Here is a 21,721-nt window from a genome sequence, read left to right as displayed (position 1 = left end):
TTGGTCCCTATCTTTTTAATTCAATCCCATTCCCTTGTTGGTGTTTCTGGTTAAATTTCCTAAAGTTCATCTTGAGTTGGAACTAATTGAATCTTTCTAGCTTCAACTATGTATGTAACAATGATCTAGATGAGTTGGGAGACTTGATTTTGTCACTACTGGAGAGAAGTAGCAATAACATAAGTCCCTTGATGACATGCTTTTATGTCATCCTTGTTATCCTTTAATTGGTCACATGAATCTTGTTCTTCATTTGCCTCTTTTATAGTGTTTGGCTGAAGCCAGAAAATAGATGACCCAAATGCAAAGGGATAGTTGTGAACAAAATGGTCCCAAAGTAGAAGAATCTGAGCCAAAAAAGCATATTCAGTTCTTGGACTGAAGAAATCATTTACACAACAGAGAATCAAGAACTTCTTGCTGTACCAAAGTTTAACACTTTTGTAATTGAGCCATTAAACTGATAACAGATGACAATAGAATCAAGTACAGACCTATAAATAAGACCAACATAATTTTTGTGCATCTGCAGTCACAAAATAAGAAATATTTCTACTCAATGATAAGAAAATCTACTTTGTACAGAGTGAAGCTCATTCATAGAGAGCATCTGCAATCACAAAATAACTTATCTGTCTCAAACAGATTCTGCAAAACAAGATGTCAATAGACTGGTCAGTTATAATAATAAAACAACTAACTAATTAAACAAAAAAGTGTATTATCATACATGTCTTGCAAGGCCGGTGCATATATCCAAAACCTAAAGAATCAAACAGACCACAAAATTCATACGCTAAATCACCAATCACAGAAACAATTTCTCAATAAACTCGAAACCAGCACAGTAGCTAATCAATAAAGCTAATACCCAACCTGAAATCATCTTGCAAATCCAAAACCTGTAAAATCAAACACACCACAAAATCCATAACCCTGAAAAGGACCAAATCAAATGCAAAATCCGAAAAATCCCAAATCTTCAAACTCAGAAAACTCAAAGCTTTACCTTATACGGCGACTTGGGGACCTTCATCGGGGTCTTCATCGGTAATGAATTCCGGTGACCACATCATCGTCGCACCCAAACGGCAGCAGTGAGGAGGACTAAAGAGATGACGAGGTTCGGCGGGGACTGATATCGGGCGTCGCTAGTGGAATCACTCCGGCGCTGTTAATGGTTTTTGGGTGGAGATGATGAGACTGAGGAGTGAGAAGAGAATGATGACAAGCTAGAGTGTTTTGTCGTGGAGACTGGGTACTCTGGTTTTCTCGTGGAGACTAGTTTTGGATCTTAGACCGTTCTTTTTCAAAGCAATCTACGGCTCATATCATTTCGTCCGCACTTTTTGATACTCACGGACGTCCTCTCTCGATCGTTGCTGTATATATATATATATATATATATATATATATATATATATATATACGGGCGGGTTCTAGAGAGGACGTCCGGACTTTCACTAAAGTGCGGACGGCGCTGCTGCAGCAGCTTTCAGGTTGCTACGAGGCGGCGGGGCTTGCCGGACGGAGGCCGGAGGCGTCCCAAACCTCTTCTGGGCAGCGATCGAGGTCGGAGGGTCGGAGGAGGTCGGGGTTGCAGGTTTCTGGGCTTCCATGGTTTCCGGCGAGCTTGCTGCACACCGCCGAGTTTCCGATCACCTTCGCCTTCGCCGCTTGATCGAGGCTGTCTGGGATGTCCAGAGGGTGCGTCCGGCACTCGGAGCGCAGTGATCGCCGCCTTCCCGACGCCGGAGGAGGGACGTCCGCACTTTTTCTGGGTTGCGGACGTCCTCTTCAGAACCTTCCCATATATATATATATATATATATATATATATATATATATATATATATATATATATATATATATATATATATATGAGACTATCCATAATAGATACCAAAGAAAATGACCTTGTATATTTTGATTATTGTAAATGTTGTATTTGGTTCTCTTGATCTTGATTATTGTAATTCATAAAAGTATTGTTTTAGATATGATCTTTCGTTTACTTTGAGTTTGTTTTGACCTTTGAGGCTTTGATTCATGAGAATACTAAACTCCTCTCTCTCTCTTTGCAAACTCATTCTCCAATAACCTCACCTTCATTCCTTCATCCTTATCTCTTTCTGGATCATGAATATCACGGCTCCTCTCCCACCATCACAACAGATTGCAGCTCAGATTGGATCTGGCCAACTGAAATTAGCAGTGCAGTGGCAACTAAATGGGGCAGCTTTCTTTTGACGTTTCTAATGTAGAGGGTAAAATAGGAAGTGTGATGGAATAAAATAAGACGGGAGGTCTAAATAGTAAATTAGGAGATCTAAATAAAACTATCCAAAGAAATATTCATGAAATATGAACAAATTACAAGACTAAAGAGTAAAGAGTCATATCGTTGCTTAGTTATAATCTTTTCTGCCAAAATATAGCTAATGTGACCCTCGTGAAACAAGGAAACAATACAAGGCCTTTACACTAAGCTACATGGATCGGTGTATACAGATCGAGTCTACTTGATGACATTTGTTGAGCCATTTCAGCTATCTTCCATCCAAAACAGAGAGCCTATTTCCCAAAAAGTAGAGCGCACAAAAGTCGAAACACGATTGGATAGAGTATTTTCTGAACAGAGGAAATTAGAAGTCAATATCTTTGTAGAAGACAATATTTGTATCATTTTCATGTCATCACCTTCATTAATCAATCAAATCGGCTTTTTTAATCAACATTTGAGTAATGTACGTCCTAATCCAGGTGCTTGAGAAGTTGAGATGGGATAAGATACTATTTATTTTCTAGCACGTCATTTGACATGTCACAAGTTTGATGAAGTAAGCTTTGTTGAAATATAATAACTTATCTTTTAAGTCTCAGATTGTAGAGAAATTATCACTAATGATCTCTGATGGATACTTGGAGATTGGAAAATTAAAGTATAAATTTCTGAAATTTTAATTGGAGTTTGCTTTTTCCCTTAATTAAGTTATTAGATGAACGCTGAAATTGTTGACCAGACAAGGACTGAAAAATCGAAATTTAATATGGAAATTTCGCGAAATATTGGGAAGTCTTCGATATAATGACGATATTTTGGCGTGCCTTCCGGAAGCTTCCATATTAAGACCAATTTCTCACCTGCCACGTCACTACCACGTGATTGACTTTTAGTTGGAATAAAATTCCTCTCAAAAAAGCCAATTTGCAGCTGCCGGGGTTCGAACCCAGCTTGGCTGGATACTCTTGATTGACTAGATCATCTCTGCTATCCTTGCATATGGGTATAAATTGCAACTTTATAATATATATACGTAGTATGTAGGGCTAAATACAAATTACTACCCTGTGGTTTAGGTCCAAAATCAATTCAGTCCCTGAACTTCCAATTTCATCAAAAACACCCTTGCACTTTCAATTTCATCAAAAACACCCTTGCACTTTCAATTTTGATCTAATAGGTCCAATTTGTTAGTTTTTCGACAATTGAGTTATTTAACTTGTTAATGTGGCTCATATATAGCCCATGTTTTATGATGTGGTGTCGAGGTGGTCTGCATAGTCAATTTAGGAGTGAGTCATACTATTAAAAATAAATAGTTTTTCAACAAATAATCCAACTATAACTTGAATCAATAACAGAATATTAACGAATTGGACCTATTAGATCAAAATTGAAAGTGCAAGGGTGTTTTTGATGAAATTAGAAGTTCAGGGACTGAATTGATTTTGGACCTAAACCACAGGGTACTAACTAGTATTTAGCCCTAGTATGTACTATGTAATGAATCTGATAACTGAGGTTTGTGTCTAATAACTAATTTACAACTCTCATTTTTTACTTACATTTTCTTTTTCTTTTTTGAGAATAATTTTTACTTACATTTCTATTCACCGACAGTTCGAAATTTTTATAACAACCTTTAAAAATTACTCATAAATTGAGTCAAATTTACTCATTCGTTGCACCTTTCATATTTCAAAAAAAAAAAAAAATTGAGATGTTTAAAGTAAATTTTAGAAAATTGTCAGCGATTCAACATTTATTATTTCACCTTAAATTAGTACAACTTACTATATAATAATATTTATTCAAGGTTTCTTGTGAAATATAGTAGATAATTAATAAACATTTCTAAAAGTTTCATGTAAAATTTCCATGTTTTTATTCAAATTTACATCATTTTTCTCAATTATTTACCGATATTGATATATCCTCGATATTTCCGTCGAAATTTCAATTTTCCGGACTATCGATATTTCCTCGATACTCGATATTTTAGTCATTGTTACCAGATATGTGGTATCCTCATTCCTGTCAGTAACCGAAATGATGCTTTTATTTGGGGTCCCACCTCAGCTGGTCAGTTCTTTCACTTTGTGAAAACAGATATTTTGCTTCAAAATTATACTATCAATAAACATGTTAACTCTGCTTTGCTTAATAAAATGTGGAAGTTTTTTTTTTTTTTTTAAAGAAAGAAAGAGAAACTTCATTTATAATGAACGATTATAATGAGTAAGATGCAAAAGTTATTGCCTTCATATCGCTCCTCCTGGAAAAGGGTTCAAGAGTATGCGTACGGAGCGCTAGGGTTTGAGAGAGGCAAAAAAATATTTTGGGGCTTGTCCGGCGGCTCCCCGTGTCAGCGATGGCACCATGCCTTGTCGGCATGTGGTGGGTGCAGCCGGATGGGCGGCGGATCGCTTTGGTTTTCTGGTTTTCTCAGAGAGAAAGTTGCTGCACAAGTTGGAGCTTTTCTGGAATTGGTTGGCTCTCACGGGATTTGTTGTTGTTTGATTGGGGTTCCCAAGATCGGGAGGGTTTCGCTCTCGATCAAGGGGATTGGTGTCAGGAGGTAGGTGGGGTCGCAACCGCCGGATGGCTGTGTTTCAGTTATGGCTGGATGAGGTGGTGGTTCACAGGCGGATGGGCTGAGGAGGCGAGATAGGTGGAGGCGTATCGCAGTCAGTTTGGACGGGGATGGTGGTCGAAGGCTGATCTGTTCTGGATTGGAGATGTGAATTTTCCCAATTCCAATTTGGGGAGGACAGCGTTCGGTGCAGGCGGGGCTGATCCAAGGCAGGGGATGGCAATCTGTTGCAGAGGGTGGTCCGGTGCTGGCAAGGAGTTACTACAAGAGGTGATCCAAAGCGGGTGGGAATCCGATGCAAGTGGCGGTGGTCCGTTTCTGGAAGCGATGGCTGCTCGCTGCAGGCATTGGCAAAAGGGGGTTGGGCCGGGTTTCATGTTTTTTGGGCCCTTGTTGGTGGGCAGTTATTACTAGTTTTTAGGGTTTGGTTTCTTTTCTTTTGTTTTTAAGCAACAAGTCACTATCAAGATTTTGTTTTAAGTATTAGCTGTTGGGTCGGGTGCACTGCAATTTTGGCATCGACAATCTTCTCTTCGGCGGTCTAGAGGTCGTTCCTGTTCTGGGGTTGGGTCAGCAGCGGTGGCGAAAATGTCTGGCGGTGGCATACTGGCATAGACACTCATCCTTGGCCTTCTAGTGGGTTGTTCCTGTCTGATTGAGAGTCGGAGGTGATGGCGATTTGGAGCATTTGTGGATTGACGATGTTGACATTAGGGTGGCAATGGTATTAGGTTTAACTTAGTCTCAGGTCTGACGGTCCAGCAGTTCAATTTGGTCGGGTTCGAAGTCACAACGAGTGTAGACTTGGTCGATCAAAGGCAGGTCAAGAGGACTCTGAGTGGCGAGTTAGTGTTGACAAAGTTGTGTGTCAAGGATTCAATGCTCCTGTGCATATTGTCTTTGCTTTTTAATTGTTGTGCAAGTTTAAGTCTGTAGTTGAGTCGGGGCCTTTTTTGGCTCCGTTAGTCTGTCATTTTGGAGTTTCAATGTGAAGTCCAGTGGCCATTTCTATGTATGAGATGTTGCCAAAACTCATTGTATCCAGTTCATTATTAATGAAGTTTCTTCTTGATAAAAAAAAAAAAAAAAAAAGATGCAAAAGTTATTCTATCAACAGTCAACAAGAATGTGATAGAACCCAACTTTACCCATACTAGACTTCGAACTGATCGAAAGTCTATAATGAGGGTTTTTAGTTGGCTACTCTTTTAAGGTAGACTGAAAAGTGAAAACCAGAGATAGATTGTTGAGATTTGGTCTTATTAATGCAAATATGTATTCTTTTTGTAAGGCTGATGGACCGTCTATCAATCATCTTTTTCGTACTTGCCCCATAACTAAAAATGTTTGGAGCTTGGATAATTGTCAAGTTTTTAATTTTAATCATGACTTTATTACTAAGCTTAATGATCTGTTCCTCAATGATCCATTAATTAGATTAAAGTCCAAAAGTTAGACCCCATATTGATTGTGGTCCACATCAATTTTTCTTGTTAATTGCGGTCCAGTGACTCAGCTGCAACCTCGGATTTATTTCTTTTTTCATCTTGCTGACTCAATCCTTATTAAGTTTTCTTTTTTACATGACTTATATGCCCTTATTGAATGTCTTTGAACATAAAAGGCAAGAATTAATAGGATTAAAATTAGCAATCTGATTAGTAATTTAATATCATATTTGATATATATATATTTTAAATTATTCTTATTGATCCGGTATAAAATTATAGAACTGATATGACATTAAATACCATATTTAATATAACTCATCCCTAAAATTATTCTAATTTAAAAGATGTCTTCTATAAGTTAAGAATCTTGCTAAACCAATTTTTTGATAATGTTTTTCTTCAACACCAAAGCTTCTATGGTTATGGCTCTTGTATGTAATGTCAAGTTTTTTATGAACATGGTTCTCCTTCTTTAATATTAAGCTTTCTATGGTCAAGGTATTTTCTTATTGGCCCAATACGATTGTGATCCTTTTGGTGTAAATCATTCCATGGATGATAGCTATTCTTCTTCTTCTTCATTTTTTTTTTTTTTAACATTTCCTTCTTAACTTACCTTTAACCTAGAAAGGAACGTGTGTGTGTGTGTGTGTTGTTGGTTGACAAACCACTATTGTAACCTTATTCTAAGGTAAACATTACGCAATTTTGTGGTAGATGTATTAAGAGCTCAAAAATTCAGCATTTCAGTATAGCTCATATATGGAGTTCTTCTCACCATATGCATCTCGATTGTTTATAACTACAATATAGAAGAAAACTAATCCGTAAACTTATATCTCTTACTTAGATACATATCTGAATTTATTTTTTGTCGTGAGATGTGACCTGTTGGTAAATTATAATTCCAACATTATAGAAGTCATGGGTGCGATTCTCACTTACGTATCTAAGTGTGGGTGGGCTAAGGGTTTTTTTTTTTTTTTTTGGAAATTACTGGTCACACCCTGTACTTTGGGTGCGTCAACAGTTCAGTCCCTAACATCCTAATTTTAACAAATAACTCCTCAACATTCAAATCTCACACAATTGGGTCCAAAAGACTCAAGTTGATATTCAAAAACTGAAACTGAGATCCATATGCTCCAGACCATAAACATGTGTTTACTAGGAGCTCTCTTTTACTTGCAATACAAAAACTTGACAATCAAACTTGCAACGGGGAGATAGTTACAATCATTTAAAGGTCAAAAATTCTCACAAGTGGATTTACGATCATGTCATCAAGCAATTATATAATCATACCATTTCATTGAAAGCAATTTTCAAGGAATCATTCATCCACATGTTGTTCAATATATAAGCAAATATAATCAACCAACATGAAAAACAATCATCAAACAATTCGAAGTTTAAATTTCATCTGAGCACCAACCTAGTAGCTTAAATGCCCCCCCAGGAGAGCTCTAGGGTTCTTAACATGTAATTCAAAGTGAAATTAACATAAATTTCAATCTTCACAGAAAACATACCCGGATGCTTTCCAGCGCTGCAAAACAAGTGTTAGTGGAAGCAATTCTATACATACAACATGTTATCGAACCAGTCTGAGAAAGTCTCATCAATCAATTCGAGCCGAGTAATCCGAATTCAACAAAATCAATTCAGCGTTCTTTCTCCAGAAAAAGGACCACTAGAAGATGATGACGATGACTTTTTTTTAAGTAAGGGTCCGTAATAAGGTTACGGGTTAAGAAGATCCACTTGTTTTAAAATGGGTTGGGTCATGCTCTTTGGGTCCAGAAACGGGTCTAAGCCCAAATGTTTGTTTCATTTCATTTCCATCAAAAAGAAACATTTCTGAAAATAAACATAACATGTAAACAACGATTTGTGCAAAATGATTTGTGGCTCTGATACCACTTGTTGCCGCAAAATAAACAGTCAATCATTTAATATCACAAACACATACAAAAATGTCATATACATATAAATGAGCACACACCAAAATACACATAGATATAAGCATGATAAAGTGACTTGGAAAACCAACCTTTTTCAGTTGCTTGGAGAGCCATCTTGAAATGAGCATAGTGCAGCTGGGAGTAATGGCAGGAGCTGGAATGAGGAACTTAATAAAAACCTTCTGTGAAGCACTCAATATGTGAAAAGCTAGATGGTATTGCTGCTGTATTTTCCATGTATCTTGAGTGAACACAAGGACTCCTATTTATACAGAAAATTGGATCACTCTAAGCTCAGTCCCATCAAGGAGTTAGAGTTTCAATCCAACTCTACTGCATGTACATATCTTCATTTATCTTGTTATACAAGATAAATGCATAAGCCTCTTGGTATTTATGTAAACATAATATATTAGATAGATATCACCAAGTTTAAGTTTATTAATTATCTCATGTTATTTATCCTGCTTTTAAATAACAGTTGTTATGCTTTAACTAACTATTATCAGTCCACTCTAGCACGACTGACCTAAACTTCTCCCATAATTACAACACAACCACCACAAACAAAATCAAATCAACTTGATAAATTGAACACACAATCTGGAAGACTTCAATTTCAACTCATCAACCACAATCACCACAATTACTCAATCTCAGAGATTATCAACTTTAACAGAACTCTGAATTTACCTTTGTTATGTCTGATTTGCAGACTGGAACTCAAACTCCTTCACATTAGCTTTCTGGTGAAAACACGACAATGGACTCTCTCTTTTCTCGTCAGTTTCCAAACTTAACGAATTCTGGAACTATCAGCTCAGCCCAGCCAACGATTTCAGCTCAACCAGCCACACTTCCGAGTTCTAGGACCACAGTGACGGACGAAAAACAAGTTGAAGACACCCAGACGGTTGCCGGAAACCGAAATCGTAGTGAATTACGATGTCACCCAAAACTCAAATTCATCAAAACCCATTCGAAATCGAAAACCATTTATACAAGCAGGTAGAGCGTGACAAGGGGAGAAAGATTCATACCCCATGGAGTTAAATCGGCCGTCGGAGTCGTCGGAATTTAGAGAAGACTTCGCCGGAAAATTGCAAGCTTTGGATTGTCGATTCTCCTTCCTCGTTCGATGCATGGATGATCCAAGGCCACAGAGCTGTCAGCAACGGCGAGATGAAGAGAATGATACCTGTGCGTCGGCCGGAGGCGGCCTGACGGTGGAGCGCCGGTCGGGTTAGGGCGTTGGTTCACATTGTGAGAGAGAGTGAGAGTGAGAGAGAAGCAGAAAACATAATTAAAAAAAAAAAAGGAAGTGAGGGGTAAAATAGTCATTTTAGATCAAATTGTGTAAGATTTGAATGTCTGAGGAGTTATTTGTTAAAATTAGGATGTTAGGGACTGAACTGTCAACGCATCTAAAGTACAGGGTGTGACCAGTAATTTTCCCTTTTAAAAAAAATATTAATCCGTAAACATATATCTCTTACTTATGGTATACCTACAATAGAAGAAAGTTAATCATGTATCTCTCATTTTGTATATATCTCAATTATTTATACCTACAATAGAAGAAATCTAATTCATAAACTTATATCTCTTACTTACGTACATATCTTGATTATAGTAATCAAAGAACATTAATCTGTAAAGGTATATCTCTTACTTAGGTACGTATCTCTTATTTATGGTATACCTACAATAGAGGAAATCCTTAAATTTAGGGAAAAATTTGGTAAGTGGACCTGAACTATGGACGACTACGAATTTTGGTACATGAAGTTTTAAAACTAAACTTTAGTACATCAAATTCCAAGCCTGACCCAGTATACGTACACGACGTCATTGACGTCGTTAATTTGTGTGCCAAGTGTCATATGTTGAGGGGTAAAACGGTCTCTCTATCTCGCTTCCCCTCCCTCACTTCACTTTGTCATTGTGCCTCTTAAATCTCAAGCCCCTCTGCTCATAACCACCACCGCCACCGCCGCCGATGCCTCTGCCCCCAACCTCACCACCTGTCTCTACCACACCAACTTCGCCCTCTTCTTCCTGACCTGGTTTTTCTCCTTTCCCGTCCTCCCTATGTCTCCTCTCTCCTTCTCTCTCCTTCCTTCTTTCTCTCTCCTTCTTTCTTTCTCTATCCTTTCTTCAGAACTCGATTGTCAGGCCCTCGCCCTCTCTATTAGGATCGATTCCCACCATAACAAACCCTAGTTCTCATTCCCGAGACGAATCAAACCTAAAGCTCCTCCCTTTTTCTCCTTCTTTCCTTTATTTATTCCTCTGCAAATAGGGCTCGGTGTCCAAAGAGAGGCGTCCGCCATCGACTACGACCAAATTAGGGTTCTTGTAGTCAATTGCAGCAGCCGTATTATCTACTATCAATTTTTCATTTCCAGCAATGAAATCGCAGCAAAAATGATTAGGATTTGAAATTAATGTAGGAGATTTAGATCTAGGAATTATGGAATGGTGATGGTACAAGCAAACCCTGGAGAACTTGAAAGTGGCCGACGCCATCATCCCTGAAATTCAGTGAGCTTCTGGACTTGTGTGGGTGTACACACACCCACTCCATTCTAAATTTTCAAGATAATTGGAAGAAGAGGTTTGTCAGGGTGCCAAATATAAAGTTTTGCAGATAAAATTGTTCACGACATCATGGTTTTTTCTTTTGGAGATGTGGTGGTCACAGACTCATAGCCATGGAGGAAGGGAAAGGGGCTGGGGCTGGGGCTGGGGCTGGGTCTGTGTAGAGAGAGAGAGAGAGAGAGAGAGAGGGAGGAGGGGAGGAGAGTGAGTGAGTCAGAGTGAGAGTGCTCGGATTGAGTGTATGAGAGTGAGAGATAGAGGAAACTTAAAGTACTTAATTACCCTCGGACAAATGAATATTGACATAAGAGTTAACGACGTTATTGACGTCGTGTATATATATTGGGTCGGACTTGCAATTTGATGTACTAAAGTTTAGTTTTAAAACTTCATGTACAGAAATTTGTAGTGGGCCTAACTTCATGTACTATTTCTGAATTTTTCCCTTAAATTTATATCTCTTACTTAGGTTATACGTATCTTTTAGCTAGAAGGTTTTGATGAACTTTTTTTTTGTACCTTCCAGTTAGGTTGATTTCTCATCTATATTTGCCAATTTTATAATACTAATTATATTTTGAATTATTGCAGGTTCATCATGGGTTCAAAATTCAAATTGAAAAAATAAATAAATAAATGCTAAAAAGTGTTTTAGGGAATTGATATTTGGAAGAGAATTTGATGTGCTTTCATTGATAATAGGGGCCTTTTTATATAGAAGATTACAAGCATAGAATCAGAGTTGTACATGGAAACATAATCGTACAATGATTGGATATCTACGAATATCTCCAATACAAACCCTATTACATCTTGCATAGGTAACCTGGAGTTTGGGCCAGACACATATTCTGGATATACTTGCACACTCCCCCTCATGTCGCCCAAACGTGGTGCTCCTCTCGTTGCCTCGTTTAAAACCTTGCCGAGTAACAAAAACCCAGTGGGGCAAAAATAACCACGGTCGAAGGAGAAAAAGAGTACAACACACCCTTCACATTTCAAGACCATACATGTAGACACCTCCCCCTGATGTCTGCATCTTCCCCTAATGACTACGGTCGTAGGAGTTCGGAACTTTCGCAAATGATACTACCAACATGTTTCTCGAAAGTGGAATTTAGGCAATGACTTAGTAAATAAGTCTGCCACATTGTCCTCAGATCGAACCTAGTTCACTTTGATCTTGAGGAGAGTCTATTGTTGTTGATTATAAAAGAACTTGGGCGATATGTGCTTGGTATTGTCGCTTTTGATGTAGCCTTGCTTCATTTGTTCAATGCAAACAGCATTATCCTCATAAATGCTGGTAGGCTCATCTATGGTAGACTTCAAACCATATTTGCTTTAAACATGCGTAATTATGGATCCCATCCATATACATTCACGAACCACTTCGCGAAAAGCAATAATCTCTGCATGGTTCGAAGAGGTAGCGACAAAAGTCTGCTTTGTAGACCTCCAAGATATCGCGGTCTTACTTATAGTGAATACATAACTAGTTTAAGAACGACCTTTGTGTGGGTCTGAGAGATACCCAGTATTAGCAAAACCTTCTAAAACACCAATGTTGTTTTGGGATGGGGATAAAGGACGCAGGCCAGTATTGGCAGTGTTCCTGGTGTGTGATGGGTCTGAATCCATCATCTCTCTGTAACAAGCCTATATCACCAATCCAATGGCGTCAAGTTGGCACAGAGCTATGTCTAGCTAACAAGTTCACTACAAATGAGATGTCTGGTCTTGTGCATTAGGGTAAGTACAATAATGCGCCTATTGTACTTAAGCAGGGCATTTCTGCCTATGGCACATCTTCGTCATCATCCTTCAGACGAAGAAGACCATTTTTAAGATCAAGACTACGGACGATCATGTGTGTGCTTGAAGACTTAACCTTGTAAAAATGCCTAAGCAGCCATCAACACGATGCTCAAGTTCCAAACAGAGATATAATCATGTTCTCCCAAGATCCTTCATCTCAAACTCGGATTTCAAGTGCTCAGCGGTTTCCCTTAACTCTTTAAGGGCTTCCAATGAAGATCATTCACCAACATGAACTGCGATAGAATCCGAAACTTGTTAAGGAAATGTGCGGGCATATCCCTTCCCAATCAAGTAGTCACTTTAGTGAGCGTTTCAACCTCATTGCAAACGATCTCCATGGTCTAGAGCCACTTGACTTGGGTAAATGAAGTTCACCATGAACCTTCATGTATGTTCCGTATCAAAATCCCTATAGAGATACGTAGTGACCACATTCGTAAGCTGCATGTTCAGTTATTCGGAAACTATCAAACTGACAAGGTAGTGGAGTGCAAAGATATCCATTACGAGAGAATATGTCTCATCGTAGTCGATTCCAAGGCATTTTGTGAGAAGCCTTGCACCATAATACGAGATTACCGGGGAGTCAGCTCGTCACTATATGATATGCGCTATGAGTGTTGTATAAGCAGCATGACAAGTGGACAATGGCATAACACGTGACCAGCGTGTTTGCGTGTCAACCAACATCATAAGATATTTAAATGTCCGCAAGTTGGTTGAATCGGTCCACAGAATCCCCTCGGATTCTATGTAAGAACAGAATAAGTATTTTCATATCCTTTGCATAGGACGGTCTTGGTCCTAATTTTCCTAAGGAACGGGCTTTGTAAAACGAGCGAGAGGCCTTAGAAGCAACCAATGAGGATTTTCGTTGGGCCTGAACGTCTGAAACGCTATTTGAAGCAAAGTTGGTGATTGCAGCATCACCTGGGGCGCCATCACCATGATGGACGCCATCCATGCATGGCGTCATGGATAGGGATTGTGCCAGCCACCCTTAGGCTGGTAGTGGACGGCGGCGGCACCGGAGGCAGCGGCGGCGGTCACACTTAGTCCAGGAATTAACTTTTGATTCATGCTTCGTTTCGCTCGAAAAAATGGATGTCTGTGTGAAGTGTTTAGTAGACAGATCATCATATCATGACTAGGATGACCTATCCTATCATGACAAAGCCAATATGTGTCTAAATCTAAGAAATCTTCTCTCATAAATTTATTGGATTTAATAGCTCGAATAGCAATGACATAGAGTCCATTAGAGCGATACATAAGTTTCTCTAAGATGCGCCTTTATTCACAATCATTAGAGATAGTGCAAAGGAACTCTTTTCCGTTCTCTACATGCATTTCTGCATGGAATCCGTTGGCTATTCATATGGTGCGATTTGCCCTAGGCCGTAGAGAGTTTCTGTGACAGTAATCAAGGTGTCATTTGGCAAGAGGAACTTGGGCTATTCCATGTCCTTGAACTAATCCTGATGACCCAGCCATCGTAGTCACAAAGTAATATGCTCATAATCAAAATGAAGTCATAATGAAAAGAACTCGAAATTTTATTCATAAGCCAGCGGGGAATCTAATACATACTAGCTAATGCAAAACAATGGTAGTCGTTTAACTTCTTTCGGTAACTCCAAAATAAATATGACCAGGTGAGTAAAGAGATGTCGGTGTAGCAAAGCTCGCTAAAGTACCACTTATCTCAAAACTTTCCTAGACATCATACTCACTTTGGATGAGCCTAGTTTGAAGAGAAACTAAACAAATGGCATTTAGTACAAAATATATGGCAATTGCCTATTATATCTCTTGGAAAAATAAAGACTTAAACAGAATTGGCGATCTATTGATGTCACGCCCCGATTTTAAAACACAATTAAAATCAATATATAATCCCATAATTATACATACGTGATGGTTCAGCCATCAATACAAAATACTTAGAAAACTTTTTCCTTTTAAACCAAGTACATACTGATGTCCTGAACCCACTATGTCAATACAGACTCGCTCCGCAAAGTCAAATATTACACAAGTTTACGAATTAAATTGCCACAACAAAATAATAAGTAAATGCTCCTCAGAGCTACTACAACGGAAGTCTTTTCAACGGTAAAGTCACAAAATTGGCTTCCTACCATATAGCCGTAAGCACGTGATCTCAGTTTCAGCCACGATTATCCTGACCTGTAGGATTAACCCCTACACTATTGAATAGTGTACCGGGTTGCCACACAACAAACCCGGTAAGCTTATGAACGCTCGTATGAGTAACTCAAGCACACACACACAACTCACCCAACCGAGGAAAACCTATCAACTCGTGAAAAAGGAACACACACCCTGTTTTCCCAAAACAACACATTCTTTTCCCAAAAGAAAACAACACAAGCCACCCCGTGACAAAAATCATATTAATTGAAACTCTGACAATTTAAATATGCATTTCCCCAAAGCTCACAACAAAAGTCACCCCATGACAAAATCATATAAATTGAAACTCTGACAATTTAAATATGATAGACAAGTCCACCTCGGACGTTTAAAAGAAAGAATCCCTAAAACTCCCTTTTAAAACACATTCTCAAATCAACAAAAGTTACCCCGTGACAAATCATATTAATTGAAACTCTGACAATTCAATATGACCACATGTCCCACTTGGACATTTAAAAGAAAGAATCCCCGAAACTCCCTTTTAAAACACGTACTCATGAGCATCAAGTAGCTCCCCGCTACTCCCCATGATGTATAATGGTAACAGACTAGAGCTCTAACTGATCGTATCCACTCACCCGGCCAAAGGCGTGAAGTCCCGATATATATTCTTGAGGTCACTCCCAGCAATCTCGAATCCTCAAACCTCCCCGGTCGTCAGATCAAAACATTTCAAAGCGATCACTCAGGACCAAATGTTACTCAACTCTCAAAAGGAGATGTCACCCCGTGACCTCCGATCATCAGATCAAAACATTAAGCAAGTTGCTCTGGACCTAAAATGTTAAACCAAATCAAAAGGATATGTCACCCCGTGACTTCCGAATCATCTGACCTCCCCGGTCGTCAGATTCAAAACATTAAGCAACTCACACAAAATCTTGACACTTTTCAAACAATAGAAATTCCCAATTCCTAACACATTGTCTCCCGAAAAGTCAAGCCTCAAAACAATATAATGAAACCCATCAATCCCTATTGCTTAATTCACCCATCACCCCATAATAATATACATATTTCACGTGTATATATATATATATATATATATATATATATAGACACGTAGTCATTCATTCATAAATGCCACTAATACCAACTATAGTTTGCAGTTAACTAAGTAACTCTCAAAACGATAAAGGCAACTTCGTTCGTAAATGAACATTGTGAGATTACTCACATCTGAATCCTGCTGTGTCTTCTATACAGAATAGAGTAGCACAACCACAAAATATCCGTCCAAGAATACTTCGTCAAGTACCTAATTACATATGGTGTCAACTTAGTACACATATCACAAGCGATTAAAGTCTGAAACCCCCGTTTTAAACTAAAATCCCCATAAGTAACGCCAATCGAGGTGAAACCTCATCCGAGACCACCCAAAGTCTCCAGAATACTTCTACGATCAATATGTCAAAACCACTAGTCAATCGAACGCTCGAATTCTCACGGATCGAAAAATCGAACAGTTCGAAATAGTAAAAATCATAACATATTCATACGATATCCAAAAATTGCGTATTATATATCGAAATGCTCTTATCGATGAGTACATGATAAATAACACAAGGGCAAATTACTGGTCACACCCTCATCTTTTTGAGATTCGACAGTTCAGTCCCTCGTATCGTAATTTTAACAAGTAACTCCTCAGACATTCAAATTTCACACAATTTGATCCAAAATGACCATTTCACCCCTCACTTCCTTTTTTTTTTTTAAATTCTTCTCTCTCTTTTTTTTTTTGTTATTTTTTCTGCTTCCCTCTCACACTCTCTCTCTTGGCTCAGAAAGACGTCTTCTTCTTCTTCTTCTTCTTCCTACTGCACCCGCTGACACCCCATACTCTACTCCACCATGGCCGTCACCCTCGCCGCCATCGCAATCTCTATGACCCTCCGCTCTGACCCCACTACCCAAACCCCCAAATCCGCCATACCCATTAGCCACGTCATCTCTCTCAGCGCCTCAAGAACTCTCCGGGCCTCTGGCTTCACCATCACGGCGGCACTCCTCCAAATCTCGCCGGAGCTCTTCCTCTCCTCGCCGAACTCCACCATCTTCGCAATCGCCAACTCCCACATCTCCAACGCCTCTCTACCTCCTCACCTCCTCAGAGACCTCCTCAAATACCACACCTCTCCAGTTAGGGTTTCGATCGAAGACCTGATGGAGAAGCCTCAAGGTTCTTCCTTGCCGACTCTGTACTGGAAAAAGAGCCTCGCGATCACGAGAATTGATTGGAAGAATCGGATGGTCCAGATCAACTGGGTTTGGGTCTCGCACCCGAATCTGTTTGTGGAAGGATCCGCTTTGATTCAAGGCGTTCTTGGCCCCTTCGCGGTTGTGGATCCCGATTATGACGTCATTCACGCGCCTGTGTGCAACTCCAATTTGAGTGTTGTTTCTAGTTCTGGTGGATTGAAGAAGAAGAAGAAGAAGAAGAAGAGCAATATGGAATGTGGTCGAATTGTTCGGTTGCTGAGCTCAAAGGGGTTTGTGCCGTTTGCAATTGGGTTGCATTCTGTTCTTGATGGGATTCTTGAAGATGAGAGAAATGTGAGCTCTGTGACTATTTTTGTGCCACCAAGATTGGAGCTTGGAGCTCATCATCATCCTCGGGCTTTGCTTGAGAAGATTGTGAGGTTTCACATTGTGCCTCAGAGGCTTACACACAGGGAGCTTTCGGCCTTGCCTGCGAGGACTCTGCTTAGGACTATGGTTCATGGTGATCAGCCTCTTTCTGAGCTGAGAGAGAGTGAGAGGGGAGCAGAAAAAATAACAAAAAAAAAAAAAAGAGAGAAGAATTTAAAAAAAAAGAAAAAAAAGAAAAGGAAGTGAGGGGTAAAATGGTCATTTTAGACCAAATTGTGTGAAATTTGAATGTCTGAGGAGTTACTTGTTAAAATTAAGATACAAGGGACTGAACTGTCGAATCCCAAAAAGATGAGGGTGTGACCAGTAATTTACCCATAACACAATAAACCATCCCTTACATGGCCGGAACGCCGCCACAGGCTGTGGCACAACCACCACCAGCCAAAACTCAAAACCATCTCAATCCAACTATCCACAATGTCAAGAACACCAAATAGAACAACTTTAATACCTGGGGTTCAAACCAACTGGGCCTAGATCGCCGCCTATCGCCGTTACAAGCTCCCACGCACTATTCACCGTGAATTGATCCGATTCCATCGTGAATCGATCAAAACTACCACCGTGGATCGATTGAGGAGGCTCCTACGAACTCAAAACAGAAGGTTTGAAGCCATGACGTCGCCAGAGCTAGGATTTCCGACCGGGTCCGACTGCACTCGAGTTCGCCGCTTTGCTGCACCACCGTGACCGAGAATCGACGCTAGAGGCCACCACCAGGAGGACCGGAACAAGGAGGCGAAGAGGTATGTCCAGGTTTCAAGGCTGGACGTTGCCGGAGTTGGAAACGGCAGCCGGGTCAGAACAGCAGATCAGGGTCGGGTCATACGAGGTTTAGGAGAGAGAACAGAGAGAAAAAGGAAATTATGAAAATGGAAACTTTCCGAAAATAACACAAATGAAATTATTTTCAGAAACTTCTATTTATAGTAATTTCCAAAAATGGCATAAACTTCCGCTGACCATAACTTTCTCATACCAACTCCAATTTCCGTGTTCCATATGTCCACGAACTCGTATCGATGCACTCTACGACTTTTGTGAAGAAAGTTTTCGGAGAAACCCAATGTATAAAAAGTCAACCTTCGTGCCCCCCTAAAACCATACTTTACGAACAACAATTCGTCCGAAACACTTCCACTCCATCCTCGAACCACGAAATCGTCCACTAATCACTAATTAAATTCCGAAAAATCCTCAAAAAATAATAACGAATTTCTGGGGTATGACAATTGATCCCAGCCAGATTTGAAGTCTTCAACCCTTTACTCTAGATCATTCTTGTTCCACATAGTGAGTTTCTCTTACTTCACAATATCCTTTGTAGGCGGTGACAATATCTTCACGAGCTCTACAAATGTGTGCCCAATGACCGGATACTGCACATCGAGAACATACATCTCTGTGCTCAAACTCCATTGATTGAGGCGCTTTGAAAGTGTCATCTGGATGGCTCTTAGTGTTGGTAGCGCCACCAACATGGCCAGAGGCGTTGCCTCCCTCTCTCTTTCCACGTTGACCTCTTCGGTTCCGTGTCCGCCTATTTTGGCTATTACCTTCCTCAATAGAGCAAGAATATGGACCAGAACGTCCAGAATTGTCCCTAGATTTAGGGTTTCGCTCTTGGCACCATCCCTTAGGGGCGCGACTATAATTGGACTCCGGAATATGTTCTGTTCCCACGGTCTCGAGTTATAGTTCTTCACAAGGATGTTGTCATGCTTTTCAGCAACATTCATGGTTCCAATGAGATCATGGAATCTTGTGATCCGTCCTGCAGTAGCATTGATTCAATAGTTCTTAGCAACCATCAAAGCAGAAACGGGGAAGGTAGAGAAAGTCTTCTCAATCAACATCGCATCTGTGATATCTTTTCCACAGAATTCCATCAAGGATTTAATGCGAAGTGCTTCTGAGTTGTAGTCAAGAATCGACTTGAAATCACAGATCCGAAAGCTTTGCCATCTCACTTCTAGGTTAAGAAGCAGGGAGTCACGGACGTTGCCAAATCTTTCTTCGAGTGAGAATCACAGCCTTCTGGGGTCTTCTTCATTCATATACTCGTACTGGAGCGAATCATCTATATGACGAGTCATTAAGATGATGGCTTTCGCCTTATTTGCCTCCAAAGCTGCTCTATTTGCTTCCAAAGCTTGAGTTTGCTCAACAATTAGCACGTCCTGGCTAGGGTCAAGAATCGTATCCAGGATTCCTTCGGCCTTAAGATGCTGGCGGACATCATGAACCCACTTGTGATATCCAGAGCCAATTGTTCCCAATGGAGCGAAGTCCAGTTTGTTCAGGTTACTCATCCTGAAAGAGAACAAGAAAAATGGTTAGTTTCGGAGCGGAAAAAGCTACCACAAAAACAAAAGAAATTTTTGAGAGTAATCACTCCCAAGAAATTAGGAATTTTTTATCGTAGTCGCTTCCAAGAAATCCGACTCCAAAAGGTATTGGATTAGATTGAAACAATGATGTGTTTGTGGTCGATCATGATTTCTCAACAAACTCTAAGTTTAGAGGACTTTACAAGCTCCAAGCTTGGAGTGAGCATGAACCCCCATAGTTCGGCTTTTGGTCTCCCCTATGAAGAAGAAAGGGGAGTAGAAGAATGGAGGTTGCAAGTTCCCGAAGAAAAAGACCAGAAAAGGAACAAAAACTCTAAAAACGGGAACTTTAAAACGTACCTCTAATTAGGGTTTCTGGTATGGCAGTGGTGTGGCAGCTATGTGGCGCGGTGTAGCACGCTGTGACAGCGGTGTGGCGCACTGTGGCACGCTGTGGTAGCAATGTGGCGCGGTGTGGCGTAGTGTGGCAGCGGTGTGGCAACAGTGTGGTGTGTTGTGGCACGCTGTGGCAACAGTGTGGCGTGCTGTGGCAGCGGTGACCTATTATTGGGATTTCAGGGTTAAAGTTTCGTGATGATAACGTGTTTTAGGGAATTGAGATTTGGGAGAGAATTTGTTGTGCTTTCATTAATAATAGAGACCTCTTTATATAGAGGATTACAAGCATAGAATCATAGTTGTACATGGAAACCCTATTACAACTTGCATAAGTAACTTAGAGTTTGGACCAGACACATATTCTGGATATACTTGAACAAAGAAATTTATTTGTTTCTATATTTAACTCAAGGGGCAAAATGGGCATAAAAATATAATGACAATAGTCAATTAATCTAGATTGATAATAAAATGCTGCATCTATAATGACAAAATGAAATTGGACTTGTATTCAAAAACCTCTACAATTTATTGGAAAAACAAAAAAACAAACAACAACAGTAGTTTTCAATTCAAGTTATTTGCGAGATTACAATAAACGGTCTCTATACTAAATCAGCAAACAAGTTTGATAACTACGTACCCATTTCATTTTGCTAAGCCAGTAGTCTTGTTCATGCATGACACACTGTTATCACTTTTCTACAGGAATGCATTATGGCTATTGAGGAATTCAAACACATTCTAGAATAGTGAAGCACTTTCAAGGGCATACAAAATTGGACTCCCAGAAACCCATGGAGTTTAGGCACATTTTAAGTTTCAGCTACTCAGATTGATGATTGAACAAAACCCACTGGCAATCACCTAAGTTTAACAAGGACATGCCATGATGCTGCCCTAGTAGCCACTTATCAGATGTAATCAAGGGTCCCTTGTAAGAAAAAAAGATGGCACTATCTTTTAGATGCAAATTAAAGTTATTCCCACAAGAGAACATGAACTAGGGACCCAAGACAGTGGATTCTTTTTACTCCTTTTGAGGCCACAAATGCTTCTCTATTGAATCCCTTGAAGAAATATGGAGAATGAGTTGTAATTAGTATTGCTATTCTTGGTGTGGGGTTAAAGGCTTTTTGATCTCCTGCGCTTAAATTTGTTAGGCTTTCTGGTCCAAGTCAACAAGAAAAGTTAGAAAGAGTACTGCTTTTGAATGAACATCGCGCTTATTATGTGGCTGATTAAGTAGCGTAATGTATCCAAAAGATTCTGATAATTAAGAAACAGTGCTTCTAGCCAAATAACCAAGATAAAAGCGTTTGCTAGTCATGAGTCATTGGGTTCAAATTTGAAGACTTTTATCAAGATGGTGTAGGTTCCTCCTCATTTCAGGCTGC

The 21,721-nt window shown here is 39.7% G+C and overlaps 2 long non-coding RNA genes and 1 pseudogene across 3 annotated transcripts; 1 reads left to right on the top strand and 2 right to left on the bottom strand.

Moving 5' to 3' along the window:
- Positions 1-348: 348 nt before the first annotated feature.
- Positions 349-1,269, bottom strand: LOC133734831 (uncharacterized). Its single transcript, XR_009858601.1, has 2 exons — positions 1,010-1,269; positions 349-902 (listed from the first exon to the last, which is right to left on the bottom strand). It is a non-coding gene; the product is annotated as an uncharacterized LOC133734831 (long non-coding RNA).
- A 623-nt stretch (positions 1,270-1,892) lies between these two features.
- On the bottom strand, positions 1,893-9,460 carry LOC133729233 (uncharacterized). Of its 2 annotated transcripts, none has more exons than XR_009856309.1 (3): positions 8,986-9,460; positions 8,382-8,554; positions 1,893-2,631 (listed from the first exon to the last, which is right to left on the bottom strand). It is a non-coding gene; the product is annotated as an uncharacterized LOC133729233 (long non-coding RNA). The 2 variants fall into 2 exon arrangements; XR_009856310.1 differs by lacking the exon at positions 1,893-2,631 and having other exon boundaries at positions 6,973-8,554; positions 8,986-9,158; positions 9,333-9,460.
- Positions 9,461-14,364: 4,904 nt separating this feature from the next.
- LOC133730529 (fasciclin-like arabinogalactan protein 21) lies at positions 14,365-21,052 on the top strand (annotated as a pseudogene).
- Positions 21,053-21,721: the final 669 nt, after the last annotated feature.

This window comes from Rosa rugosa, chromosome 2 (assembly GCF_958449725.1).
Source record: "Rosa rugosa chromosome 2, drRosRugo1.1, whole genome shotgun sequence".
NCBI lineage: Eukaryota > Viridiplantae > Streptophyta > Magnoliopsida > Rosales > Rosaceae > Rosa > Rosa rugosa.
The sequence above is the reverse complement of the archived record's forward strand: the minus strand, read 5'-3'. Positions and strand labels throughout refer to the sequence as shown.